Source organism: Heterocephalus glaber, unplaced genomic scaffold (genome assembly GCF_053883595.1).
Source record: "Heterocephalus glaber isolate CG9 unplaced genomic scaffold, H.glaber_assembly_v1.0 deba00001724, whole genome shotgun sequence".
Lineage (NCBI taxonomy): Eukaryota > Metazoa > Chordata > Mammalia > Rodentia > Bathyergidae > Heterocephalus > Heterocephalus glaber.
Window position 1 is genome coordinate 848,639 of NW_028258435.1, and position 6,640 is coordinate 855,278.

At 54.7% G+C, this 6,640-nt stretch overlaps 1 long non-coding RNA gene across 6 annotated transcripts; it reads left to right on the top strand.

Moving 5' to 3' along the window:
• The first annotated feature begins 823 nt into the window (after positions 1 to 823).
• Positions 824 to 6,248, top strand: LOC110346743 (uncharacterized). 6 transcript variants are annotated; one of them, XR_015446731.1, is made up of 6 exons: positions 830 to 1,231; positions 2,039 to 2,205; positions 3,846 to 4,088; positions 4,779 to 4,896; positions 5,212 to 5,589; positions 6,044 to 6,248. It is a non-coding gene; the product is annotated as an uncharacterized LOC110346743 (long non-coding RNA). The 6 variants fall into 6 exon arrangements; XR_015446729.1 differs by having other exon boundaries at positions 824 to 1,231; positions 5,084 to 6,248; XR_015446727.1 differs by having other exon boundaries at positions 832 to 1,231; positions 5,212 to 6,248.
• Positions 6,249 to 6,640: the final 392 nt, after the last annotated feature.

Here is a 6,640-nt window from a genome sequence, read left to right on the forward strand (position 1 = left end):
GGACACATCTAGGGTGTGTGAAGCTGGAACTGATCCATGGTGCAATGCTAGGCTCAAGGGCACTAGGGTTAAGGGTGTGAGAGCCGCCCGCCCTAAGTCGCCTGAGTAAGATAAAAGGGGCAGCGAGACGCTGGTAACTCTCTGGTTCCCTTTGCTGCCTTGAGTGCACCGTGTTGCTCCTGCTCTGCGATGCCTGTTTGCCATCCTGCCTTGGAGCCAGCTCGTTATGGAGCGAAACCTCCACAAACTATAAGCCCAATGAACCCCTTCCCCTCTAACTCTGGGTGTCAAGTGTTTTGTCTCAGCAATGAGAAAAAAGTAACGGACACACCTGCCAAGCGTGGAAAGCCGTGCAGCAAGGGCGTCGGGACCCAGACGCAGGCGGGCTCTTAACAGCACGCAGGTAGCCACCTGGGAAGCGCCCTCTGCGGGTGGTGCCTCGGCGATGCTCAAGGCTGAGACGCGGCCCAGCCCGGCCTCTGTCCCTGCCTGGAGGAAGCTGCCACCGGCCCCGCTCCGCCCCTGCCCTGCGGGCCCGCTGTCCCCGGCGTGGACGAGAGGGCTCTGGTCCCCCAACCTGCGGGCTTTGTCCCACTCTGGGGGTCTTCAAGAGCTGGGAAGGCACAGCGGGACGAAGCCCTCCACGCGGGATCTCCTGAGTCACTAAACTGCCACTGTCGCACAGCAAGAGCCCGCGGTGTGGCCTAGACGCAGCTGCAGCCAGCATCCAACCCCGCGGGCTGCCTTAGCGACTGTAACGGCCACGGGTGACAGACGGGGACTCTCGTGAACAGCAGACGACCGCGGCCGGCAGCGCTGGGGGTAGGGGGCGCGGTCGGACTCCGTCCATCCGGGTGCCTTCGCGACCGCGTCAGCCGCACCCACAGGCGGAGGTCGGGAGGCCCAGGCGGCTGCTCGGACCCCTCCGGGGGGCACTGGTGCCGCTCCCCGGTCCTCCCCGCTCCCCGCCTCCTGCTGGGCGCGGCCCAGGCTGCTCTGGACGGGCTGTCCAATAACACTGACGCCCGCCTCTCCGGGGTAACCGTCGCCGCCACCCCAGCAGGCCTGCTGACGCCTCAGCGCCGCACACTGACCGGCCCGGGCTCGCAGATGGGGAACCGAGGCCTCGTGGTCACACCTAGCTGCACGGAGAAGGCACGATGTTAAGTGGAGAGTGGACACATCCGACCACAGTTATTTTCAGAAGTATTATCATCATTATTATTTTGAGGTACTGGGTTTGAACCCAGGGCTTTCATACTGAGACATCCTCAGCCCCCTGTTATATTTTTATCTTTTTTTTGGTACCAGGGATCGAACTCAGGACCTTGTGCTTGTGAGACAGGCAAAGTGCCACTGAACTAAATCCCGGCCCTATTTTTATCTTGATACAGGGTCTCCATAACTCTCTAAGCTGCCCAGGCTGGGTTCAAATTTTGGATCCTCCTGCCTCAGCCTACCAGGGTGCTGGGATTACAGGTGTGCACCACCACACCCGGCTGAATAGTCTTCTTATAGGAAAGGTCTGATTGCTATTTAATTGTAAAAATGATGTCTAACATGTCACAAGGGCTTTAGTTTGTATAAATTCTGTTCATTTTCACCATTTCATTTCATTTTCTGAATAACTATGAAATGTGGATTATTAGCGTCTTAGTTGATTCATGATGCTATATAACAAAACTGGGTGCCACTGAATAACAAAAGTGAATTTCTCATTATTCTGGAAGGTGGGACAACCAAGATCAGGACCCTGGTAGATTTGGTGCCTGGCGAAGGGTGGGCTTCTCTCTCTCTCTCTCTCTCTCTCTGCTGTTTTGACTTTTTTGGTATTGGGTTTGTTTGCTTAAGGCAAGTTCTCACTGTGTACTTCAGGGTGCTCTGAACTTACTCTGTAGCCCAGGCTGGCCTCGAACTCATGAAGACCTTCCTGCCTCAGTCTCTGTATGGTGAGATTTCAGGCATGTGCCAACATATCAGGCCAAGGTGAGGCCATTTTGGATTAGAGTGGACCCTAAATCCAGTCTTCTTCACACAGAAGAGGAGCAGGAAGATCTGGACACAGAGACACAGGCTCATCGGAAGAAGGCTGAGTGACAGGGGAGAGAATACTGTGGCTGCTGACTGGGGAGCACCAAGGACTGCACAGCCGCAGACGCCCAGAGAGACCCGGACCAACTGTCCTCCAGCAGGACCATGAGGAGGGTATGGCTTGGGGTCAGGGCCGCCTGGTCCCACAGCACAGAGGCTGGGCGGGTAGGAGGGACTCTAGTATCCAGAGTACCCAGGGGCCTCTCTGCCAGGGGACATGGGAAGGGAGGCATGGGGCGTGATCACAACATGAGGTGACTGTTTATGTAAAACTGTATGACAGTGAAAGACACACTGCCACGAATCCCCTCCAGATCTGCTCCTCCCTTCACACACACTCATCCCATCGTCCTCTGCAGCAGCTCTGGAGTCCTCCTTCCTGAGGGTCTTTACCAGCTGTGATCAAAATACAGTGTCTGCTGCTGCCGAGCGCCATCCAGCAGAAAGGCAGCTCATAAACACACAATGCTGCATCCTCATCTGCCTTAGTCACCGGATCTGGCACCGTGTGACTCCTGGCTCTTCCCCAAAGTCACAATGACCATGACAGGACTCGTTATGAATCCATTCAGGACACTGAGGCAGCCAGGACAGTGCAGCTAAAGACCATGAAATCCCTACCTCACGCCATACACCCAAGCCATATGGAACTGCAGTGGTCACTACTTTCGGTCTCCAGTTTCTTACAGGGTGACCCCTCTGCCTGACCAACAGCCACCCCCTTTAACCTCAAAGAGAGTTTTGTGTTGTTTCTTCTTTTGTTTTGTTTGTTTGCTTGTTTGTTTTTTTGACACAAGGTCTCACTATATAGTTTAGGCTGGTTTTGAACTCACTGTGTAGCCCAGGCTGGCCTCAAACTCACAGCAATCCTCCTGCCTCACCCTCCTGAGTGCTGAGATTACAAGTGTGCACCACCATGCCTGGCTAATTATTTTGTTGTTGTTTGGTTGGTTTTTTTCCTCTTCTTTGAAGCGTCCTCTGATCATTCATTTCTTCATCAAATGTTTGCTGGATTCCACAATGTTTGGCACTTTCCAAGTGCCGGAAACCATGACTCAGACACGGGTTAATCCTGCTGCCTTTCTGCTCTTTATTTGTGTTCCTGCATGTTATGTAGAGAGGCAGTGACTTAAGCCAAAGTGACATAACAGCTCAGAGGGAGTGAGGTCCATGGGGTGAGTTAGGGACAACCTTTGAAATCACACCTTCCTGATTGGAAAAAAATACCAGAAAATGCCACCCACCCACTGTCACTAAGCAGTTGTTGACAGCTATTTATTGTTTATCTCAAGGGGCTGGGATCTCAAGGCTTGCACCCCCACCTGCTCTGTCTCCTGTTTGTTATGATTTCTCCATTGCCAGCAGCCACTGTCCTACGGCCAGGAAACGAATATTTCGCACTTTGCTGGAAGGGACAAAAGAATTTAGGGCCCAAAATAGAAGTCAGATTGTTACATTGTCCTGAATAAGAGTGTGTGAGTGGTTGCCAGGGATCCAAAAACGATGAGAATGGATATTGTGTTTTGCTGCTGGACAGTAAAAATATTATTTTTGGACGGTGTGCTGTGGCTACTCCCTGACTGCACACCAGGAAGTAAAATGCTGGGGTAATGTGCACGTAGCGTTGAGAGGCAGAGGGGTCAGAAGACCATCAGGCGGTGGTGCTGGCTGCTCTGCGTGGAGGCCGATCTGGGCGCCTGGGAACCGTGGGCCGAGCCCTGTCCACAGAGCCCACACCCAGTCCCCGTGACCAGGTTCCAGGCCCCCGCTGCTCCTGGTGGCTGCTCCCTAGGGCGGCCGGGATGTCCTCCAACGTGGCCCCCAGGCAGCGGTCTGGGCAGGCAGGGCCAGCAGGGGACTTGAGGACGACGGTGGACATGAGCTGCCACCGAAGGCCACACCCACAAGAGGACAGAGAAGCCGGCAGTGACACCCACAGCGGGGAGGCAGCCAGCGTCTGCGGAGGCCTTTCCCGTCCTCAGCCCCAGGGCCTGACGGTACTTGAAGTTCCCAAAGTGCCCTGAAAACCAGTGTCCCTTGGGAAGTCACAACTGTCTTGGAAGCCAACAGGGCAGAGTCTCCCCATCTTAGTGGCTTTCCTTCTCGTTGCTGGGATGAATACCAAATGCCAACAGCGTGAGGAGGAGAGGTTTGTTTTAGGGCATGGTCAGCTGCTCCAAGGCCGGGTGGCACAGCAGAGGGGCCTGGCGGAGGGAGGCTGCTCACGGCATGGCGAACAGGAAGTGGGGAGAAGGGAGGAGCCCGGGAGGAGATGAACCTTTCAGGCCACGCCCCAGGACCGCCCCTTCCACCAGGCCCCGCCTTCTAACGGCGGGCAGCTCTAAACCCGGGTCACCCAGTACCTTCCAAAAGCCCCGCCTATGAGTGCATGAAGCTCGTGAGGGACATCTAGAGCTAAACCAGAGCATCAACTCAGCTTTTTGCGTCAGGAAACTGATGCCCAGAGAAGCCAGGTCCGCCCGGCCCCTGCTTGACTCCTGGGGACACAGGGAAGGAGGCAGGCACCCACCTCCCAGAGCTCACAGCTCCCGGCTGCCTGGCCTTCAGGTGTCAGGGGTGGAGAGCCGAGGAGGACACCGCTCGGTCCTTCATCTGTCCCTGCACAGTCAAACACTGCTCTGATTCCTGCCCCATGTAAAATCTCCAAATTGACTTTTTCCTTCAAGCCCGGAGACATCGTAAAAGCGATCCCTCAGCAACCCCCGGAACTTGCTGTGCACCAGGTGGCCATCCAGTGGTTACCATCAAATCTCGCTTAATCTTCCCTGCAGCTCCACGGGGCAGGTAAGTTTTGTCCCCATTTTACAGATAAGGAAACAGAGGTTCAGCCAGGTGCCATTTGCATGCATTAGAAGTCAGAAACAACACCCCCTCTAAATTTTTAATTTTTTCAGTATTGGGGATTGAACCCAAAGCTTTGCCGCTGAGCTATATGCCTAGCACGTTTTTAAAATTTTAAATTTTGAGACAGGGTCTTGCTGAATTGCCAAGTTGCCAGGCTCAATCCTCCTGCCTCAGCCTCCCAGCGTGCTAGGATAAGAGGTGTGTGTCACCACGCCCGAGCCCCAATTGCTCCTGAACCCCTATTCGCACCAACAGAGAAGGAAGCTGTGTTTTCCAGAGGGAGCCAGGCCATAATTCTACACCACCAAACTCCGACAAAAGTCCCTGAGTCTGAGGCCTGCTCCGGGAAAATCAGCATGTACCTGTGGAAGCTGCTCTGCTGGTCATCTCTGCTTCCTTCCAGGGCGATGATGAGGTCTGGAGGTGAGAGATTCCTGCTTCGGACCCTCAGATGAGTCTACACAGTGGGCTCCTCGGGCTCAGCTCAGAGACTCTCGAGCACTAGGCATGGGAGCCCGGCCGTGAGCAACGAAGTCTAAGCGGACATGGGACACTTCAGGGCGGGGACATCAAGGTGGAGACTGAGGACCAGGACAAGCCAAGGTTATGCAGGATAAGGAGGCGGAAACAGGAGTAAGTTCCTGAACCAGGCATGGTGCCATGTAGCTGTCCCAGCACTCCAGGAGGCTGAGGCAGGAGGGTCCCAAGCTTGAGCCTAGTTTATGGAACATAGCAAGATCCTGTCTCAAAATAGGACAGAAAAACGGGCTGGGGAAGTAACTCCGTTGGACAGCCAGAATTCCTTCTCTGGGCTCCATCTCCCCAGGGAATGCTGTCATCAGACCACTCACCTCTCACCTACGCTGGACAGGCTGACTTCAGACGGATTGGTGACACAGCACTGTTTCAAGCCAGCAGACTTTAAATACAGGCGCGCTGTGCATTAAACAGGAAGTTCCAATGCTGTGCATAGGGAGGGCAGGAAAAATGGCCAGGGTGCTTCTCTGCTTCTCTTTACAGAATCTCAGGGAAGCTGGCTTAAACTGGTGTTAGGGTTTGGATCTAAACAGTCCCACCAAATTTTCAGCTTTGCAGGTGGGGCCTGGTGAAAGAGGTGGCCTGGGGCGGGGCCTGGAAGAGTTTATCTCCCTCCTGGCTCCACCCTCTCTCTCCACTTCCTATCCACCGTGATGAGCAGCTCTCCTCCGCCAGGCCCCTCTGCCAGGCCAGCTGGCCTTGAAGCAGCCAACTGTGGACTGAAGCATAAGCCAAAATAAACCTCTCCTCCTTAAGCTGTGGTTGTTGGGTACTTTGTTCTAGCAGCAAGAAAGTGACTAAGCAACTTGTCTTCCAGGGCCTCCCGAGCAACAGTATATCTGGGGGGGTCTTTTTGTTTGTTTGTTTGCTGAGACCAGGTCTCGCTATGTAGTTCAGGCTGGCCTTGAACTCACAATGTGGGCAGGCTGGCCTGGAATTCGGGGCGATCCTCCTGCTTCAGCCTCCACGTGCTGGGATCACAGGCGTGTGCCACCACACCCAGCCAGGAACAATGCTTGGTCAGCCTGTCCACGCGCTGTCTCCTGAAGTGGGATTTGCCACCTGGAGACCAGAGTAGTTCATGTGGCCATCCTCCGGTCTGAAGCTAGTGGTGCTCAAATCCAGGGTCCAAACCCAGCCCAGCAGG